The sequence below is a fragment of the Aotus nancymaae genome, unplaced genomic scaffold (assembly GCF_030222135.1).
Source record: "Aotus nancymaae isolate 86718 unplaced genomic scaffold, 86718_ANA_hifiasm-v0.15.2.pri h1tg000011l, whole genome shotgun sequence".
Taxonomy (NCBI): Eukaryota; Metazoa; Chordata; class Mammalia; order Primates; family Aotidae; genus Aotus; species Aotus nancymaae.
The window spans coordinates 84,279,927-84,299,936 of record NW_026988422.1 but is presented as its reverse complement, the minus strand read 5'-3'; the positions used below and the strand labels follow the sequence as shown (position 1 = coordinate 84,299,936).

The window sequence follows — 20,010 nt, the reverse complement described above, 5'->3', positions numbered from 1 at the left end:
TAAAGCAAAAGCAATCACTTTGTTACTTACATAGGTTTCTACACTCATTCGTTACTCAAACAGACAACAACCATGATCTTCTCGCTGGAGAATAATGGAATCATTGCACATCCATTCTGTGGAGTACGAAGTGAATACAAAAATAGGTAGATGACAGAGAGAGAGAGACAGAGAAAGAGAGAGAGACAGAGAGAGAGAGAGAGACAGAGAGAGAGAGAAATGGATCAGCCCAGATTTAGATTTTTTTTAATTCAGTTCAAGTCATTAATTATTGATTAGGAATAAACCCTGGTACTCATCATATATTTGAAAGATGAATGACATATCCATTGATTCACCGATTCATTGACTCACGTATTAAATTTAACCACTATCAGTAACACCAGACAAAAGAGTAAGAATGTGACTATTAAACTTGTCTGTCTGTTTATCTGCCTTCAACCCAAACAGGAGTTTAATCTCCTTTCTGCATGAATCTGGCTAGAAAGAATTAAATTCATCTAAATCCTAGATTCAAATACATTCTCATCAACCATGCATTGTGCATGCACGCATACATACATACGAAGTTAAATAGTTACACATGGAGTCGTTTGTCTATTCCACGTTTTAAGGAAACTGCACCAACAAGACTGAAAGGGACATACCGCGCAAATGTAGAAATACATTCACCACTCCGAAAATGCAAGAGCTATGTCAATTTTGTTTTTGGAAATAATGACAATTCTGGTGAGCAATTGCATGGAACTGGATTAATCACTCTTTTTGTTCCATAATACCTGGCCCTCATTGGTTCATGATTTGGACTTATTTTAAATAATTGGTTGAGACATTAATTTACTCTTTTTACGTTTGTAATAAAATCATTATATCTGTGACTCCACAGAAACTGGACAATATCAGTGCTTGTCCGCATGCTCATTAAACAGAAAATTCAGATCATTTTCCTTGTTTTTGTAAATTAAACTGAGGAACTGAATTTAAATACAATGAAGACTATTAGAACTCATTATAGTTGGTCATTTGACATATTCTCAAGACAGATCCATGCGTAAACCCTCTCTCAATTAGGAAGTGATTTAATCAATAATTAACTTAAGTAAATATTTTGCCTTTTCTTAAAAAAAAAAACAAAAACAAAAAAATGAACACCCTAACCCAGAACAACAACCTGGACTCTAATACCCGTTGATCTATATGTTCCTTACCCAAAGGATAAGCTTTGATTAAGTTACTTTACTGGGACTTAGTGCTTCAGAAATGTATTAGTAATGATTCTTACTATTTTGTGTACTCTCATATTTGGAGCAGGAATAACCATTTTTTTATCTATTTATACAGCACTTTTCTTGGTTTATCCACGTACTCCTTTACTAAAAATAATACAGTCCATACTCAGAAGCCCAAGAACTAAATGCTGATCATTATTAGCTTTTGGAATAAGCTCATTTCCCATAGAGATAATGAAAAGTACTCTTTCTGTAATGGACCTCAGAGTCACAGGGTTTAATCAAAATCCAAGATTCAGACACCCCAGGGTACTCATCACTGATCCAGGATAAGCAATCTTTTCCTTCATTTATACATTTGTTTATTGATCCATTCATTGATTCAGTAGCAGTAATAAAATCAATACCCATTGTTATTTTAACACCCAAGAACAATATCCTTGAATATCGCCAACAACATCTGTTAGCAGGCTCTTTTCACACAGACTAGCCCTTTTCTCAATAGACTAGATCTCCCTTTGGAGTGGCCCACAGAGCGGCAAGCATGGATCAATGAACGTCCTCGCTTCCTCGCCATCTCATTCCACTTATCCTCCCGCTTTCGTGCGTTCCTCCTGCATTAAGGAGCTATCTAACAGGAGTTTGCGTATAATGGAAACGTGCCGTAACTGGATTCTCCGATACAGTCACCAACGGCTACATATAGCTCCTGAGTACTAGAAGTGTGGCTAATGCAACCAAGAAATTAAATCTAAAAGTGCCTGCACCTTTAACTATGTTAAATATAAACAACCATGTGTAGATGCAGCAAACAACACTGAACAGTGCAGCCATAGACTTTATTACTGAATAAATCTTAAACACAGTAAAAAATAAGATGAATTATTAATCAAATGTAAAAATGAATAAAATGTATTTCACCTTATTTTTAACCAAAATTGTGCTTAATTGGACTAACCATAACCTTAGTTTCATAACACATTCATATCTCTGATCTACATATAGCTTAACTTGAAATAATTCGGCGAACATTAATGAAAAATTTACCCTCATTGACAAGTTTTTTGACTGTTATTTACTTAAGTCTTTAGCTTCCTTACCCAAAAAGGTAGCAGCCAAGATCTTCATCAGCAGAGACTGATTAAATCAGCCACAGTCTTCATTCTGTGGAGTTTGTTAATACAAATTTTCAAAAGAATGAACAGTACAGATTTAGATTGACTTAAAAGACATTAGTTGTGTGATAATAAATTAATTGTAAAGTTCATTCAAATCCCATTTTTATCATTGACCCAAGAACTGAACTTATTTTTATTTCTTGATTTAATATTAAATAATAATAAAATAATTAATAGTGTTTAAATAATACAATAAACACTGTCAAATTCAACACCCAAAACAAAAACTAAACTATGATATTCATCTGTCTATAGACACCTACCTACATAGGCAACTGCTTAGATCATCTTTTTTATTTAATGGTCTCAACGTGTATAGAAATGGATGAATTTAAATTCATGATTCATGGCATATTTTCACCAATGGTAAATGCTTAACCCTACTTATATATTAATTCAATCATTTATTGTTTTGATTTCTTCATTTATGTTATGACTCATGGAATATTCTATTATACATTCACAAATACTAACACACACACACACACACACACACACACACACACACACTGCAGTAAACTCATGAAGAACCCAGAGCAGAAATGCTTTTCATGTTCAACGTCTATGGTCCCACACCTAACTAGCAAGAGAGCATCAGTAGTAGAGACAAAGATTAACTTTCACATTCATTTCTTACCCAACCGTGTTACACCCTCTTTTAAAAAATTAACTGTGATAAGGACATAGTCTATTCACATATAACGATTCAATATATGGGAATTTACTAACATTCTAGAAGAAGCTTGAATAATATTACGTCTCCACATGTCCATGATGCTATCCAGGGAGGTCGAAAAACTAGATGCTTTTTTTAGTTTTTAATAAAACTCAGTACACAGAGTTGGATTAATAATAACTTTTCAAAAGGAATATTCTCAAGTTGAAATGTGCTCATTTATTTCCAATTAAATAACTGTTTAACCTATTATTTATTTAATTTTCCCTTCTCTAAATAAAACCAATCAATCAACAACCCCCAACATCAGACAATTGTTTTGTGTCCTGCATACATCTGTCCACATACTCCTTCCAAAACACAGCAACAGCCTTTATCAATACTTATCACTGGGATTCAGTGCTATAGACACGTATGATAATAATCCACGTGTCATTACATACTCTCATAATTGGTCAATGCCAAGCTCTCCTTTTATTTACCCATTTATGCAACATTTATGCATTGAGTTACTTATAAAATGGAATCTATACCCATAAACTGGGAATACCTGTGATCAAGATACCTGAATATTGTGAACCTGTACTATAACCTTATTTCCATAGAGGGAAAAATGGAGGCCACTTTGTAAAATGGACCTCAGAGTTACAGATGGCTTTAATCAAAAGTTTTGATTCAGACACCCTCCAATCTCATCATTGGTCCAGGCTTGGCACTCTTTTTCTTCACTCCTGTATACCTTCATTTTCCCATGAATCACAAATTCTAAGAACAAGATCCTGGATATCACTACAACCTATCTCCAGGCTCAATTTCCACAAAGCTGTCAGACTAGATGTCAGTACCACACGTGGAATCATCAATAAACCTTGCTTCATATCAGTACTATCAATATGGATGGCCAATGGTTGGGCTGTGTTCATTCAATTTGTCTAATTTTAAAGGTGATATAACGAACAATCAAAATCTGCAATGGTATCCCCCACTAGAACACAGGCAGCGTGCTTCACCTTACAAGAGCTTCTCCTGAACAGTTAACAGCCTGAATCTCTTCCCATATGAAAATGTTTAAATCAAGTATGGTGCAAAAATACTCAAACATTTGAAAATTAAATTCCTTCTAGCTTTTTAAAAACTAAGTCTCTATTGTGCTAAAATGAGTCAGTCCTGCTCCTTGGCCTACAACACACTCCTACTGTTGGCTGTTACCTGATGCTTTTATTTTTGTGTATACGGCCTTTTGCTCCTTTCTTCAATGATCACACATGAACCAACCGCATAACCCACCAACAGAAATTCTATTACTAACATTGCTCCTTACCCACAGAAGAAAACGCCATGCGCTTCACCTTGGGGAAAGAACCAAATCCAGTCTGCTGTACTCACTCTGCAGGAAAAGGCAGATTTTTAAAAGAATTAAAAGCGTAAATTTTAAAATCTATTTTTAAGTAGAACTTAGTTTTCTATTACTAGATGGATCATAAACATTGGTTTGTATCAAATTTTCACCATCAACCCAACAGTAGTTCTTTTTAATGTATTAACTTAATTCTTAGCATGAAATAGTACCGTGAACATTTTCAAATCTACCACGCAACGCAAGAAGAGCAATTTTCAATATCTGCCGAGGTATTCCCAGCATAAAGGGAAGACACATTTTTAATGAGGAAAACTTTTGCACTATAAGACGAATTGAAATTGTTGTTTTATAACACAATCTGACCAGTGCACCACAGTTATTTTAATTCAAGCTATTTACTATTTGTTATTTACTCATCTATTTAATGACTCAGAAGTAATTCAATTATCTACTCTTTTTTCTAAAGAAAACTCAAAATAGTGAGGCCACCTGCTACCTAAAACTAAATACTGTTACCTGCAACTGTTCATATTAGCCCTGTATGTGCTATTGGAACATTCCTTAGTGATGTGAATGTTCTCTGTCGGCACTTTTGAAATGGCGGCCCCTTGCTACATGTGGCTTGGGGTGTGGCTAGTGCGATTGAAGAACTGAATTTTTATTTTTTATTAATTTTCATTTAAATGTTAATAGCAAAATATGTCTAGAGAATGGGTATCTACAACCCTTACTAAGGAAGGAGGGTCCTGGACCTTTTTCATTTAGGTAGACTTCAAGAGGACAGACAAGATTAATCACACCCCTTCATACACTACATAAGTTTCTCACTAGTCCATGGTTTGCCCTCTTTTAAATAAGGGATGGAGATATAAAATGATTCTTTTACTCATAATAATAGTGCCAATATTCATGAACTCAAAGGACACTGGTTAAAAGCCCTTCATTACACTAACGTCTACTTATTCACTTACTACTCATAAAAGTCATCAAAAATGCATTTGCATTTTTCTTTTTAAATAAAAATCAGCAATCACAAGAGGACTTTTAGCTACTATATTCAAATTTTCAATGTTCATTCTTAGACTTTTTCCACATTTTAAAACCTAATCATTAGTATTTTAATGTTTATTAATGGTATTAAATTGGTTTTTATTAAAATAATTTTACGCTAATATATTTGGCATGATATATAATATTGACTATAAATATTAATTATATTAGCTATTTATTATATTAAGTATTATCAAACTAAATATATCATTTATTTATGTTTTATCCCTTTCTAAATCAAACAAGATATGCAACCAGAAACTTGCTACTAACTCGGAACATTGTGTGCATATTTATCTATATGTTCTCAAAGGAGGAGCAGACTTATTTTATTTTATTTGAACTCAAAACATAATTAGCTCCTTTCATAATTGAATGAGATGCAGCCTTCCTTGTTTTTATCTGTATTTTTCTTTATTCATTCACTGATTTACTTATAATACAATCTATGCCCATTAACCAAAAAGAACCAAGAACACATTCCTTGAATACGTCTAACTTTCTCTCCAAGCACACTTCCCATACATGCAATGGACCTCAGAGATACAGACAGGGTTTAATCAGAATATTTGATTCAGATGCCCCACGCATACTCATCATTGATCCAGACTTGGAATTCTGTGCTTCATTCAGTTATGCTGATCTCGAGTTACACATTCATTCACTAACAGTAAAATCACTATCCAAGAATTAGAGGGCATAAAGATCCCTGAAGATGTAACTATGTATGTAAGATTCGTGTTCCTTAAGACTCAAGTGAGCCTCAGTGTTGCAAAGGTGAATTAATTCATTTCCACAAATTGCACCATGTCAATTCCATATTAGCCATTACTACGGTTGGGCTTTTCTCATTTAACATCCATTTTTTTAAGATGGCACCATGATTATACCACAGCTATAGGCAAGATTTTCCGTTTTCTTAAGTTCTTCCCTCAATTAGTTAACAGTCAATAACAATACCAACGGGGAAGTGTTTAAATCCACTATCGTACAAAAATGGCATATTAAGGCATTCTGAAAATCACAGAAATACCTTTCAACTTTTTGTCCTAATGAATTTGGTTGTGCTGAAATGGATTAATCATAATTCTTAACTCATAACACATTTCTACCATTGGTCCATGCATAACCACCTTTGACTCATTCATGTATGTAGCCATTTATTCCTTTGAAATAATTCAATGAGACCAGGTGAGGTGGAGCATGCCTGCAATCCCAGCACTTTGGGAGGCTGAGGCAGGCAGATCACAAGTCAAGAGAGCGAGATCATCCTGGCCAACAGGGTGAAACCCTGTCTCTACTAAAAATGCAAAAATTAGCTGGGTGTGGTGGCATGTGCCTTTAGTCCCAGCTATTCCAGAGGCTGAGGCAGGAGAATCCCTCGAACCGGGAGGTGGAGGTTGCAGTGAGCTGAGATTGCACCACTGCACTCCAGCCTGGGTGATAAGAGACTCTGTCTCAAAAAAAAAAAAAAGAAAGAATTCAACAAATAAATATGATCATGTTTCCCAAGCAAGAACATAAAGTTTGGTTTTTGCTTATCTCAATCTCTTCTCTCCTGATTCACAGAGATAAAAGGTGAGATCTTCACCAGAAGACTATAATAAAATCAGGTAGAGTGTGTTCATTCTGCAGTATAAAAAGCAAATTTTAAGAAGAATCAAATACTCTATGTTTAGCTCTTTAAAATCAATCATAGTTGCGTAGTAAACAGCCATCAACCTTGTATTGTGCCCTATTCTGAACACTTGAGAAGAGAGAGCACTTCTTTCTATTTATTATCTTACATAAATTGTTTTTGTCAAGATGAAGCATCTCTCACCATGAATTTTTGTGTTTTAGATAATATAATAATCACTAGTGAATCTAGTACCAAACTTGTTTAATGTTTGTTTGCCGAAGTAAAATTCCATAAAAAATTGAATTAATCATGAGTGTGTTTGTATACAGATCTCATCATTGTTCCATGCTTGCCCTCTCTCAGTTATACAGTTACTCAATCAGTTATTTATTTATGTAAATGTATTTCCTTTTCCTTAATAAAATGAGCAATCAGCAACCTGCCTCAACACAGAACAAAAACATTCAGTCTCGTGCACAGATGACCATATGCTCCTTACGAAAGTGATAAGGGCCTTAACTACTAATTTACTGGGACTAAGAATCTCAAAATTCTTTTAATAATAATCCATGTTGCATTACATGCCCTAAGAGGTAAGTGTATGCATACCTTTCTTATTCTTCATTCATTGAGAAAATTCTGTATTCATGCATTATAACAATGTAATTCATATCCTCAAACCACAAAGGCCCATGAACAAGGTTCTGTAGACTCATTTCCCATAAAGAACAAAGAGGTGACTTTTTGTAATGGACCTCAGAGTTGCAGATGGGTTTAATCAAAATTGTTGTTTCAGAAACCCCATGACATTCATCACTGGTCCATGATGTGCATTTTTTTCATTTATTGATTAACCTACTGACTCACAAATAATGAGTCAATCAAAAATCCCCAAAACAGGATCATTAAATTTTAGGCTCTTGGTCCATAGAGCTACAGACTACATTTCTTAGACAATGACACTTAAAAGTGTACATGTGAATTGATCAACATCCCCGCATGCTACCAATTCACATTTAGCATTCATTTTTATATAGCCCACTTCTATTTCATTCATCTATTGCCAAAAAATAGATGAAAAACAATGAAATTGTCATATTCCATATTCTTACGGACTGCTCCAAAACAGATGTCAGCAGGATCTCTACCCATAAGGGAATGTGTAAAATAACCATGGCATAAATAAAGAATAACGCTGAGCTGCTCTGAGAATACACTAACTTTTGTCTTCTTTTATAATCACTTCAGTTGTGACAATTTAGATCAAACATAATTCATGGTTCATTACACATTTCCATCATTGGGCCATTTGGGGTGTTTTATTTATTTCATGTATGTAGACATTGATTTCTTTGAAATCCTTTAGCTAACACTCAAGAACAAACCATTCAAAGGAAGAACACGAAACGAGGAACTTACTTATATTTGTCTCTATGCTCCTTACTCAGGATAACAATCCTTTTTTAAATGATTGAATCAACTGGCCTGTATCCACTCTGGAGAGAAAAAGGAAGATTTAGAATAGATTTAGGTTTTCTTAAATGGATGTTAGTCAAGCAGAACTAGATAACAATAATCCTTGGCTCCAAAATGCAACTGTTTTTCAGGCCAGTATTGAACTTTTAGCTTTCAATAGTATAACAGACACCACTGAGTTCATGATCTAGCCCAAGAATAAGATCTATAATGATTATGAATACTTGTCTATATAAAAATCTGTTAAGTAGATGTTACTTAATGGATTTCTGGCTGATGCAAACACTTTCCCTTTTCTTAATTAAAAAAAGCAAACGATAAAAATTTAAAATTTGTCTCAACTGTAGATACAATATGTTCCATATAATAGGATTTTACCTCAGATAAATAATGATACTTGTTTGATTGCCAGTATTAATATTTATAATACTTTTTCATTTTACTCCAAGAATAGTTCCATGAGTAAGCCTGTTCATCTTCTCTCATGTATACATTTCTCTATTTATGCACTGAATTCACTTAAAATAATACATTTCATATCTCTGAACAACAAAAGTTCAAGAACAAGTTTTATTGAATTTTCCTAACTTCTATTAGGTAATTTCTGCAGAGAATACTGGCTGATTCTCATTCAATAACAGATCTCAGAGTTAACAGAGGGCTTAATCAAAAGTGTTGGTTCAGACACCTCCACCAATACTCATCATTGATCCAGGCTAGGCAGTCTATTCCTCCATTCATTTAGACCTTGTTGAACTGAAACATTCATGGTTTCAGGAATAATAATTATATGATCAATACCCTTTAATGACATAAAACTGAGAACAAAAGGCTTTAACAGAACCAAGATCTGTTCATAACTCCCTTTCACGCAGAGGAAATGAACTAGATCGTATTTTGCCATGAACCTCAAGTTCACACATATAGATTCATCAGAGCCTTTGCTTCATTTGAATATCATACTTATGATCGAGGTCTACCAGCTTCTCTTCCACTTGATTTGTCTCCTCATTAATTTGGATGCAAACCATGGACCTACCATGTAAGCCCACAATTGAGCAAATTAACATCTAATACCTTCCAAGGTACCTCTACCTCAAAGAGTCAACAACTTAAATGTTTGTCAGTGATGGAATATGTTAGGCAACTATAACAGAAACATTAAATGGGAGTTTAAATCACTCTGCCAATGTATGAAATGCGCCTCATTTATTTAACAATCGTCTTCCGTTGGGTTGGGTTGAATTAATCATAAGTTTTTGTTCATGACACATCACAATCATAAGTCTGTGACTGGCATTTCCTTGTTTCATGTGTTATTTAACAATTTGTTTTATCAAAATAATGTAGTGGGCTCCCATAAATGAATAACATCCTAGCCCAAAACATCAATTTGACATTTACTTACATCAGTCTTTCTGCTCATCAGTCCACAAATAACAATAATGGTCTTCATGATTAGAGAATAATAAAACCATCTACATGGTTTTCATTCTATAGAGACAAATAAAGCCTTTTTTTAAAAACATGTTATCATTTTTCTAAGAAACGAAATTACCACAACTTGGAAAGGCCCATGTATGTATTCCAAAAACAATGAAAGAGCCTAGAGTTTTTCCCAGAATGTCTATCATGGAAAAAAACATGAAGTGGCATTCTCATATCATAACATTTGTTCCTAACTGGTCCACGGTTTGCTGACTCTAAAATACAAACAGAGACGTAAAAGCACACCTGGTCTCTCATATACAAAAGGCATCAGTATCTGTGCTCTCACAGCACCGGACAAGAACACTGAAGAATATTTACATCTGTCTAGAGTCATTGCCCTCAGGAAGAAAAGACTAAGTTTCTTATTTTATTTGTTTAATAAAAGTCCATTAAAAATTAGATTAATACTCTCATCCTTGGTCTCTGCTTGGTCTCAATTAAGTCGTTATTTAACCAATTATTTACATGACTAAAGATGTTTCATTTTCTTAATAAAACAGTTAGCAACCCACCACCAAAACAGAACAAAATCTTTGACTCTTGCATACAAATGACCATATGCCCCTTACCAGAAGGTATAAGCCTTGGATATAAATTTATTGGGAGTCTCAAGTAAGTTTTAATAATAATCCATGTTTCATTATATTCATTGATAATAAGTATATGACTTATGCTTTTTGTTTTACTCATTGATACATTTTTTATTCATGGACTGATTTTATAACAAAAATACAATCCATCCCCAAGAACCACAAAGCCCATGGACAAGGCACCAGAGGCTCACTTTCCAAAAAAGGAATAATTACGTGTCTCTTTGTAATGGACCTCAGAGTTGCATTTGGGTTTAATCAAAAATCCTGTTTCAGATACCCCATGGTACTCATCATTGGTCCAAGCACGTTTTTCTTCCTTTATATCTTCATCATTTATTATTCATTGGTTCATGAATAATAATATAACCACAAAATTCTAGGAATAAGATCACCCCATTAGTGGCTCTCTCCCTAACGACTAGGTCTCCTTTTACAATGGACCTCGGAGAACATGGATGATTAATTAACATCCATGCTTCATACCAAATCCTCATTCACCATTATTTCTTCTGTAGTCTTCTTTCATTCAATGTGCCCATGTTTTAAACATAGTGCAGTGAAAAGCGATAAAACCACCATCTTCCAACACACAATGTCTTCCACATTCTCTCAGCTGCCACACAAAGAGTTATCAGTCAGGATCACACCAATATGGAAAAGATTAAATCATTTGTGGTAGAAAATAAGATACAATGTTAAATAGTTGTGAATATAAATGGTCTAACTACTATATTTCTTACCACTTCAGTTGTGCCAAATTATATTAAACATATTTTCACAACACATTTGGTCCATTCCTGGTGATTTTAATTGCTGTTATAGACATTGACTCCTTTGAAATACCACTAAACACTCTTCAGCAAAGTATCCAAACCAAGGACATGAACTTGAGGTGTTACTTACATTAGTATCTATATTCTTTACCCCATGGATCTAACTGCCAAGATTTTGTTTCTTAGAAAATGAATTTCATCTATCCTGTGGTTGTTATGTGGAAGTAAAGTAGACTTACCCTAGAAGAAGAAGAGATAAAAGGCATCTTTATAGGAAAAGAAGTGAGATTGTCTCTACTTGCTGATGATATGATTTTATATACAGAAAATCCAAACTACCTCACAAAAAAACAGTTAGAATTGATAAATGACTTCAGCAAAATTGCAGGATACAAGTTCATCAAAAAAATTCAGTAATGACTCTATATGATAATAGGTCATTAACTTAAAAGGAAATGAAGAAAATAAGCCCATTAACAATAGCACCAAAAATACTGTCTAAATTTAACCAAGATGGTAAAAGACCTGTATACTGAAAACTATAAAACGCTAGTTAAAAGAAATTGAAGAAAACACAGATAAATGGAAAGATACCTTGTGTTTATGGGTTGAAAGAATTAAGACTGTTAAAATGTCTATACTACCTAAATCCATCTACATGTTCAATTCAATTCCCACTAAAATTCCAATGTCATTTTTCATAGAAAGATGGGGAAAAATCCTTAAATCCATACAGAACCACAAAGGATACTGAATAGCCACACACATACACACAAAAAAAATATTGAGCAAAAGAACAAAGCTCGAGGCATTCCAATCGTTGACTTCACAATATATTATAAAGTGATTATAATCAAAACAGCATAATACTGGCCTAAAAACAGACACATCAGCCAGTGGAGCAGAATTAAAAGTTCTTTAAAAAACTCACACATTTACAATCAATTGATTTGGGACAACGGTGCCAAGAGCACACAATGGGAAAGGACCGTATAGTCAATTAATGGTGTTGGGTTATCAACATGCAGAATGAAATTAGATCCTTATCTCACCCCATATACAAAAATCAACTCAAAATGGATTACAAACTTCAACATAAAACCTGAAACTGTAAAACTACTAGAGGGAAAGCTCCACAACATTGGTCTAGACAATGATTTTTTAATACGATCCCAAAAACACAGTGAGACAAATAGAACGTCATCAAATTAAAAACCTTCTGCACAGCAAATGAAACAATTAAGGAAATGAAGAGACCACTTCCAGATCAGGAAAAAAGAATTTGCAAACCATACATCTGATAGGAGTTAATATGCAAAATATGTAAGGAGCACAAACAAGTCAATAGCAAGAAAACCCAATTTAAAAATAGACACAGGATGTGGATAGATATTTTCCCAAAGAAGACATACTAATGGCCAACAGATATATAAAAAAAATTCTCAGTCACTCTAATCACTAGGGAAGCACAAATTCCAACCACGATGAGATATCATCTCACATCTTTTAGAATAGCTGTCATCAAAAGGATGAAAGGTAAAAATGATGCCAAGGATGCAGAGAAAAGGGAACTCTTCTATATTGTTGGTAGGAATGTAACTTAGTATAGCCATTGTAGTAAAAGTTATGGAGGTTCCTCAAAAAATAATAAAAATAGAACTGCCATATGATCCAGCAATCCCACCCAAAGAAATTGAAATCAAGATGTCAAGGGGATATCTGCACTCCTAGGTTATTGCACCATTATTCACAGTCTCCAAGATATGGAACAAAGTAAGGTCCAGCAAGGGATGAATGAATAAAGAAAATATGGAATATACACATAATGGAATATTATTCATCCTTTTAAAAGAAGAAAATTCTGTCATTTGTGACTGTGTATATGAACCCACAGGACATACTGCTGAGTGAAATAAGCCAGGCACACAAGGACAAATATCACATATTCTCTGAGTTGAACTCATAGAAGTAGTGATTAGGATGCTGGTTAACAGAGGATGGGGTGGGAATAAGGGAGAGAATGGGGATTTGTTGATCAAAAAGTACAGTCTCAGGTAGACAGGAGGAATAAGTTTGACATCTACTCCAAAGCAGGGTGACTACAGTCAATGATACTGTATTGTGTATTTCAAAATAACTCAGAGTAAATTTCAGATGTCTCACAATAAAATGATAGGTAAACAACAAAAATGATGGATATGTTAATTAGCTTGATTTAATCATTTTACATTGCACACATATATCAAAACATACCATTGTGCTCCATAGATATATAAAATTATGTTTTTCCATTTAAAATAATATTGATATTAACTTTCAAAAAGAAAAGAAAATCTAATATTATTAATGCAAGCCTCCACCTTAGAAAAAAAGAGCAAATTAAGTCCAAAGTAAGCAGAAGGAGGAAATAACAAAAACTAGAGCAGAAATCAGTGAGACTGAAAACAGGAAATCAATAAAGAACAATCAACAACCACCAAAAAAATAGGTTCTTTGGAAAGTTCAACAAAATCAAAAAGCCTCTAGGTAGCTAAGAAAAAAGGAAAAGTCACAAATTGCTAATATCAGAAAGAAGGAACATCACTACAGACCCCATGGACATTAAAAGGAATAATATAAGCAACTCTATGCCCACAAATTTGATGACATTAAAGAAATGTACCAATTCCTTGAAAGACACAATCTGCCAAAACTCGTACAAGAAGAAAAACGCTTTGAATAGTCCTATTATCTATTAAAGAAATGTAATCAATAATCACCGTTCCAAAACAGAAAACACCAGGCACAGATGGATTTACTGGTTAATTCTTCCAAACATTTAGGAAGAAATTATACCAATTCTGTACCCTCTTTCAGAAGACAGAACTACTTCCTAACTCGTTCCCAAAGGCCAGCATTACCCTAATACCAAAACCATTAAAAAATTTCAATGAAAAAAAAAAACTATAGGCCAATATTTCTCATGAGCATATATGTTAAAATTCTCAAAAAAATATTACCACCACAACCAGGTAGAATTTGTAACATATATGCAAGCTTGGCTCAACATTTCAAAATCAATTAATTTAATCCATTACATCAATGAAGGAAAAAATGCCACATGATCATATCAATAAATATAAAAAAGTATTTGACAAAAATTCAACACCCATTTATGATTAAAAAATAAGGCCGAGTGCAGTGGCTCACACCTGTAATCTCAGCACTTTGCAAGATCAAGGTGGGTGGATCACTTGAGGCCAGGAGTTTGAGACCAGTCTGGCCAACATGGAGAAACCTCATCTTTACTAAAAATACAAAAATGAGTTGGGCATGGTGGCACATGCCTGTAATCCCAGATACTTGAAAGGCTTAGGCAAGAGAATCCTTTGAACCCAGGAGGTGGAGGGTGCAGTGAGCTGAGATCACACCACTGCACTCCAGCCTGGGTGACAGAGCAAGACTCTGTCTCAAAAAATAAAAAATAAACCCTCAGTAAGCTAGGAATCATGAAAATTTCCTTAATAAAAAAAGTATACAAAAAATCGACAACTAACATTATATTTAATGGTAACAAACTCAAATTTTTCCCATTAAGATCAAGAACAAGGCAAAGATGTTCTCTCACTACTGCCTTTGAATATCATACTGGAAGTTCTGGCTGATGGAATAAGACAAGAAAAGGAAATTAAAAGTATACTGATAGAGAAAGAAGAAATAAAACTGTCTTTGCAGGTAACATGATCATCTATGTAGAAAATAAAATCTAGGAAAGAACTAACAATAAAAAACTTCATGGGACTAATAAGTGATTCCAGTAAGGTTGTAGGATACAAGGCTAATATACAAAAGTCAGTGCTTTCCAATATGCCAGTAATGAACAAGTGAAATTTTAAATTAAAAACATAATACTATTTGCATGAGTACAACCAAAAATATAAAATAGGTAGAATTGTAATAAATAAAATGTGTAAATATTCTATTATATATTATTATATATTGTTAAATATTACTATATAATAGGAACACAAAATAGAATATGATAAAATAGGTATAATTGTAATAAATAAAATGTGTAAATGTTCTATTATATATTATTATATATTGTTAAATATTACTATATAATAGGAACACAAAATAGAATATGATAAAATAGGTATAATTGTAATAAATAAAATGTGTAAATGTTCTATTATATATTATTATATATTGTTAAATATTACTATGTAATAGGAACACAAAATAGAATATGATAAAATAAAGGTATAAATCTAGCAAAACATGTACAATATCTACATGAAGAAACCTACAAAACTCTAATGAATATAATCAAAGAATAATTAAACAAACGGATATTGTCAAGATGTCATTTCTTCCCAGTTTGATTCAATGCAATCCCAATAAAAACCCCAGCAAGTTATTTTGTGGATGTTGACAAAACTCTCCTAAAGTTTATATGAAGAGGCAAAAGACCTAGAATAGCCAACACAATATTGAAGGGAAGAACAAAGTTGGAGGACTGGCATTACCCATATTCAAAACTTAACTACAAAGCTACAGTAACAGACAGTGTGGTATTGGCAAAAGAACAGAAAAATAGATCAATGGAAGAGCATAGATAGCCCATAAATAGACTCGCATAAATATTATCAACTGATCTTTGAACTTTAAAAATTTGTGCTCCATAAAGAAACTGTCAAGAAAATGAAAAGGCAAGCAACAAATTAGGAGACAATATTTGCAAAAGACATACCAGATAAAGGACTATTAGACAAAACATACAAAGTACTCCTAAAACTCAACAATAGACTGGGCGCAGTGACTCATGCCTGTACTTCCAGTGCTTTGGGAGGCCAAGGCAGGTGGATCACAAAGGCAAGAGATCGAGACCATCCTGGCCAACACGGTGAGACCTCATCTCTATTAAAATACAAAAATTGGCTGGGTGTGTTAGTGAGCACCTGTAGTCCCAGCTACTCGGGAGGCTGAGGCAGGAGAATCACTTGAACCCGGGAGGCGGAAGTTGTAGTGAGTTGAGATTGCACCACTGCACTCCAGCCTGGGTGACAGCGACAATAAAAATCATGACATTTCTAAGATAAACAAAGTTTACAGATTATCTCTTTTTACAATGAATCCAAACATCAAACACATGGATTAACATCCCTGTTTCTTAGCAATTCTATACTCATCACTGATCTATTCTTGCTCCTTTACATTTTATTTAAATCCAGATTTTATTTTAATTTATTTTATTTTTATTTTTTTGATACAGAGTCTTCCTCTGTTGCCCAGCCTGGAGTACAGCAGCACAATCTCAGCTCACTACAGTCTCTGCCTCCCAGATTCAAGCTATTTTCCTGCCCCATTCCCAGCTAATTTTTGCATTTTTAGTAGAGACAGGGTTTCACCATGTTGGCCAGGCTGGTCTCAAACTCCTGACCTCAGGTGAGCCACCCACCTTGACCTCCCAAAGTGCTGGGATTACAGCTGTGAGCCACCACGACTGGCCTAATTTGTCCATATTTTAAATGTGGCATAATAAATGACCGTGAACACACCATCTTACCCCACAACAGGAACACTGACAATATCAACCATTTTCTCATGTGCCGCCCTTAAAGATTCAAGAGATTTGGTCACTTAAGGAAATACAAATTGGCTGTAGTGCAAAAATAAAATGCAAGAGTCCTCATCTCTAAACATTGTTTAAATACCCTCTAACTTCTTTTCTTTAATGCTTTCAGTTGTGTCGAATGGAAAGAATATAATTTTGTTTTTGTTTACAAAACATTTCTATAACTGGGCAATGCACAGGGCTTTTTTACTTTATTTAAATATGTGCCGATTTATTTCTCTAAAATAATAAAAAACACGAACAATCCCCCACAAATCAAGCATATGAAAATTAACTTAAATCCATTCCTACACCTTTACCCACAGAAGAGCGAGCCACCACTTTCACCACTGAAGAATAATTAAATCAGATACGGTGCATCTGTTGTGTAAACTAAGAGCAGGTTTAAGAAAGAACAGCCTACATGCATCTAAATCATTCGGGGGACATCGGTAGGGCTGTACTAGATTAACCACAAACTCTCATTCATACCACATTTTAATCAGTGGCCCAAAATAGCCTGGAATATTATTTACTGATTTATCTGGCACCCAAAACAAGAATAAAAGCTATTACAAGTATCCATCTATGTGTTTTCTACCCACATGGTAAAAATCTAGAACATTTTCCCCAATAATGGATCTCATTTATACAGTATGGAATTAGGTAAATTTGATCACTTTTTATGGCAAATTTTTGCCATAGTCCATGATAGACTCTCTTTTATGTATTTCTTTATTCATTTGGTGTTTTACTTATTCATTTATTAAGTATTCATGAACAATTATTTGTTTTTTCAGAAAAAACACAATATGATCAACCCATCAACAACCCAGAACTGCAGTACAATTAAATGCAACCATACACATGAACCTGATGCCATGTGGGAAGAGCCTGGTTTTAGGTCTTTTGCTTTTCTTTATCTTAGTATCAGTAAGATACAACAGGATAAATAATTCACACTTTTTTTAACACACGCCCCTCTTCAGTCCATGTTGTACCTCAGTGGTTCGCAACTAGGGACAATGTCGCCCCTACAGATGAAATTTGCCAAAGTCTAGAGAAATGTTTGACTGTCACACTGGGAGGACGGTCAATATTGGCATCTACCGAGTAGAAGCCAATGAAGTTACTTCACATCCTACGATATAAAGGCAACCCTGCACCGTAGGGAATTACCCAAAATGTCAATAGAGCCAAAGTCAAGAAACACTGCTTTACCTTCCTCAAATAATTGAATACATTCACTCGTGGGTATACATTCACTCACGAGATCGTCAATATCTGTTAACATACAGACTGCATCAGAAATCTGAATGACATTAACAGCTGTCCATTTGCTCATTACTACCAGACTACATCATATTTTCTTTTGCTCAATAAGAAACAGCACCACCTAAATAATGCAGGACAAGCATCAATTTCTAGGTACTTATCTCCATATATATTCCTTACCCAATAGGTATCAGATTCAATCAATTCATGCTGAAACTGAGTGCTTCAGAAGCACATTAATAAAAAATACATTATAAATTTTCATAATTAGGCCACATAGGGCTCTACTTGTCTTCCCTTATTTACATATTTGTTTCATTATTCATTTATTGATTCTCTTCTAGTAATACAGTCCATACCTATGAACCTCAACAGCTTAAGAACAAAATTTCAAATAATTCTAACTTCTACTATAATATCATTTACCATATATGTGTTAACTAGGTCTCTTCTTGTAATGGACCTCAGAGTTATGGGGTTTAATCAAAATCATTGACTCAGACACCCCAGAATACTCATCATTGGTCTACTCCTAACATTCCTTTTTTATTCATTCATTCATACTTTTGTTTGCTTCACTCATTGAGTCACTAATAAGCCAATAGACACAAATCAAAAAAATCTAAGAACAAGATCCTTGAGTTTATTGAGATCTATAAGCTTATTTTCCATAGAAGTGATACTACATTTTTTAGAATGAAGCTCAGCATCATACAAATAATTAAGTATACTTCCTTGCTTCATACCAATCTCATGTTAATATTTCATACACACTTTCTTTAATTTGTTCATATTTTAAAGATAGTACGTGAGGTAGCCAGCCTCCAAAATGCCTCCCAAGGCCCATGCCTCCTGGTATGCATAGCCTTGTGTAGCTTCTTTCCATATTAAATCATGATCACCCGTATTACCAATAGAATACTGTGAAAATGATGGTGTATGACTTCAGAGCTAGACTACAAAATACATTGAAGTTTCCACCTTTCTCTATCTTACATTGATTACACTAGGGGATGTCAGCTGCCATGTTGTGAGGATACTCAAGCAGTCTTAAGGAAGAGTTCATTTGTGAAGAAACTGTGGCTTCCCACAATCGGCACCAACTTTCCAGCCATGTAAGTGAAACAGACCCTCTAGTACTGTCAAGCTTTCAGATAACTGCAACTCCACCTGACATCTTTCCTAAAACTTCGCAAGAGACCCTCAGCCAAAACTGCCCCCAGTAAGCCTCTCCTGGATTCCTGCCACATAGAAACCATGAGAAATAACAAATGATTATTCTTGTTTTAAGCCATTAAATTGTTCAGCAATTCATTACACAGCAAAAGATAATAATAGACTAGAATAACAACTGCGAACGCCCATCTTAACTCACAGTGAGGACACTGACGCCATCTTCCTCTTCCTATCTGCCTACAGGAGTGAAAAGCCTTGATCTTTTACATTAAAGAAAATGTGTGAATCAACCATGGCACAAAATAAAATACAAAGTTAATAAAAGCCCTCCATCATTTGCAACGGGCTTGAGTTGGGCTGAATTAGACGAATCGTAAACTTCGGTTCATCTCCATCATTGGTTCTTCTATGGTTTGCTTTTTATATATGTATATATTTACCTGTTTATCCTTCTCATATAATTTAGTGATGAGCAAGCCACAGAAACCCAGGACATGAATTTTGACTATCATCTAC

General features: G+C 34.3%; 1 long non-coding RNA gene and 7 other non-coding genes across 13 annotated transcripts in view; all 8 read right to left on the bottom strand.

Moving 5' to 3' along the window:
* The window catches only part of LOC105730187 (uncharacterized), a 41,953-nt gene that overhangs the window by 5,929 nt on the left and 16,014 nt on the right, over nucleotides 1–20,010 (bottom strand). For 4 of the 6 annotated variants that reach the window (XR_010342130.1, XR_001110418.3, XR_010342131.1 and 1 more), the window contains exons 1-5: nucleotides 9,999–15,506; nucleotides 8,534–8,610; nucleotides 4,405–4,470; nucleotides 2,330–2,393; nucleotides 31–116 (exon numbers count right to left, since the gene is read on the bottom strand). This is a non-coding gene — a long non-coding RNA (uncharacterized LOC105730187). Of the gene's footprint in view, nucleotides 1–30; nucleotides 117–2,329; nucleotides 2,394–4,404; nucleotides 4,471–8,533; nucleotides 8,611–9,998; nucleotides 15,507–20,010 lie in introns of those variants that run through there. The other 2 variants (XR_001110420.3, XR_001110414.3) reach the window with 2 other exon arrangements.
* On the bottom strand, nucleotides 1,485–1,556 carry LOC135274425 (small nucleolar RNA SNORD113/SNORD114 family). Its single transcript, XR_010342255.1, has one exon. It is a non-coding gene; the product is annotated as a small nucleolar RNA SNORD113/SNORD114 family (small nucleolar RNA).
* On the bottom strand, nucleotides 3,716–3,789 carry LOC135274422 (small nucleolar RNA SNORD113/SNORD114 family). The gene has a single exon (XR_010342254.1). It is a non-coding gene; the product is annotated as a small nucleolar RNA SNORD113/SNORD114 family (small nucleolar RNA).
* On the bottom strand, nucleotides 6,024–6,100 carry LOC135274416 (small nucleolar RNA SNORD113/SNORD114 family). The gene has a single exon (XR_010342251.1). It is a non-coding gene; the product is annotated as a small nucleolar RNA SNORD113/SNORD114 family (small nucleolar RNA).
* LOC135274426 (small nucleolar RNA SNORD113/SNORD114 family) lies at nucleotides 7,864–7,938 on the bottom strand. The gene has a single exon (XR_010342256.1). It is a non-coding gene; the product is annotated as a small nucleolar RNA SNORD113/SNORD114 family (small nucleolar RNA).
* Nucleotides 9,228–9,304, bottom strand: LOC135274440 (small nucleolar RNA SNORD113/SNORD114 family). The gene has a single exon (XR_010342269.1). It is a non-coding gene; the product is annotated as a small nucleolar RNA SNORD113/SNORD114 family (small nucleolar RNA).
* Nucleotides 10,901–10,975, bottom strand: LOC135274427 (small nucleolar RNA SNORD113/SNORD114 family). Its single transcript, XR_010342257.1, has one exon. It is a non-coding gene; the product is annotated as a small nucleolar RNA SNORD113/SNORD114 family (small nucleolar RNA).
* LOC135274428 (small nucleolar RNA SNORD113/SNORD114 family) lies at nucleotides 18,776–18,847 on the bottom strand. The gene has a single exon (XR_010342258.1). It is a non-coding gene; the product is annotated as a small nucleolar RNA SNORD113/SNORD114 family (small nucleolar RNA).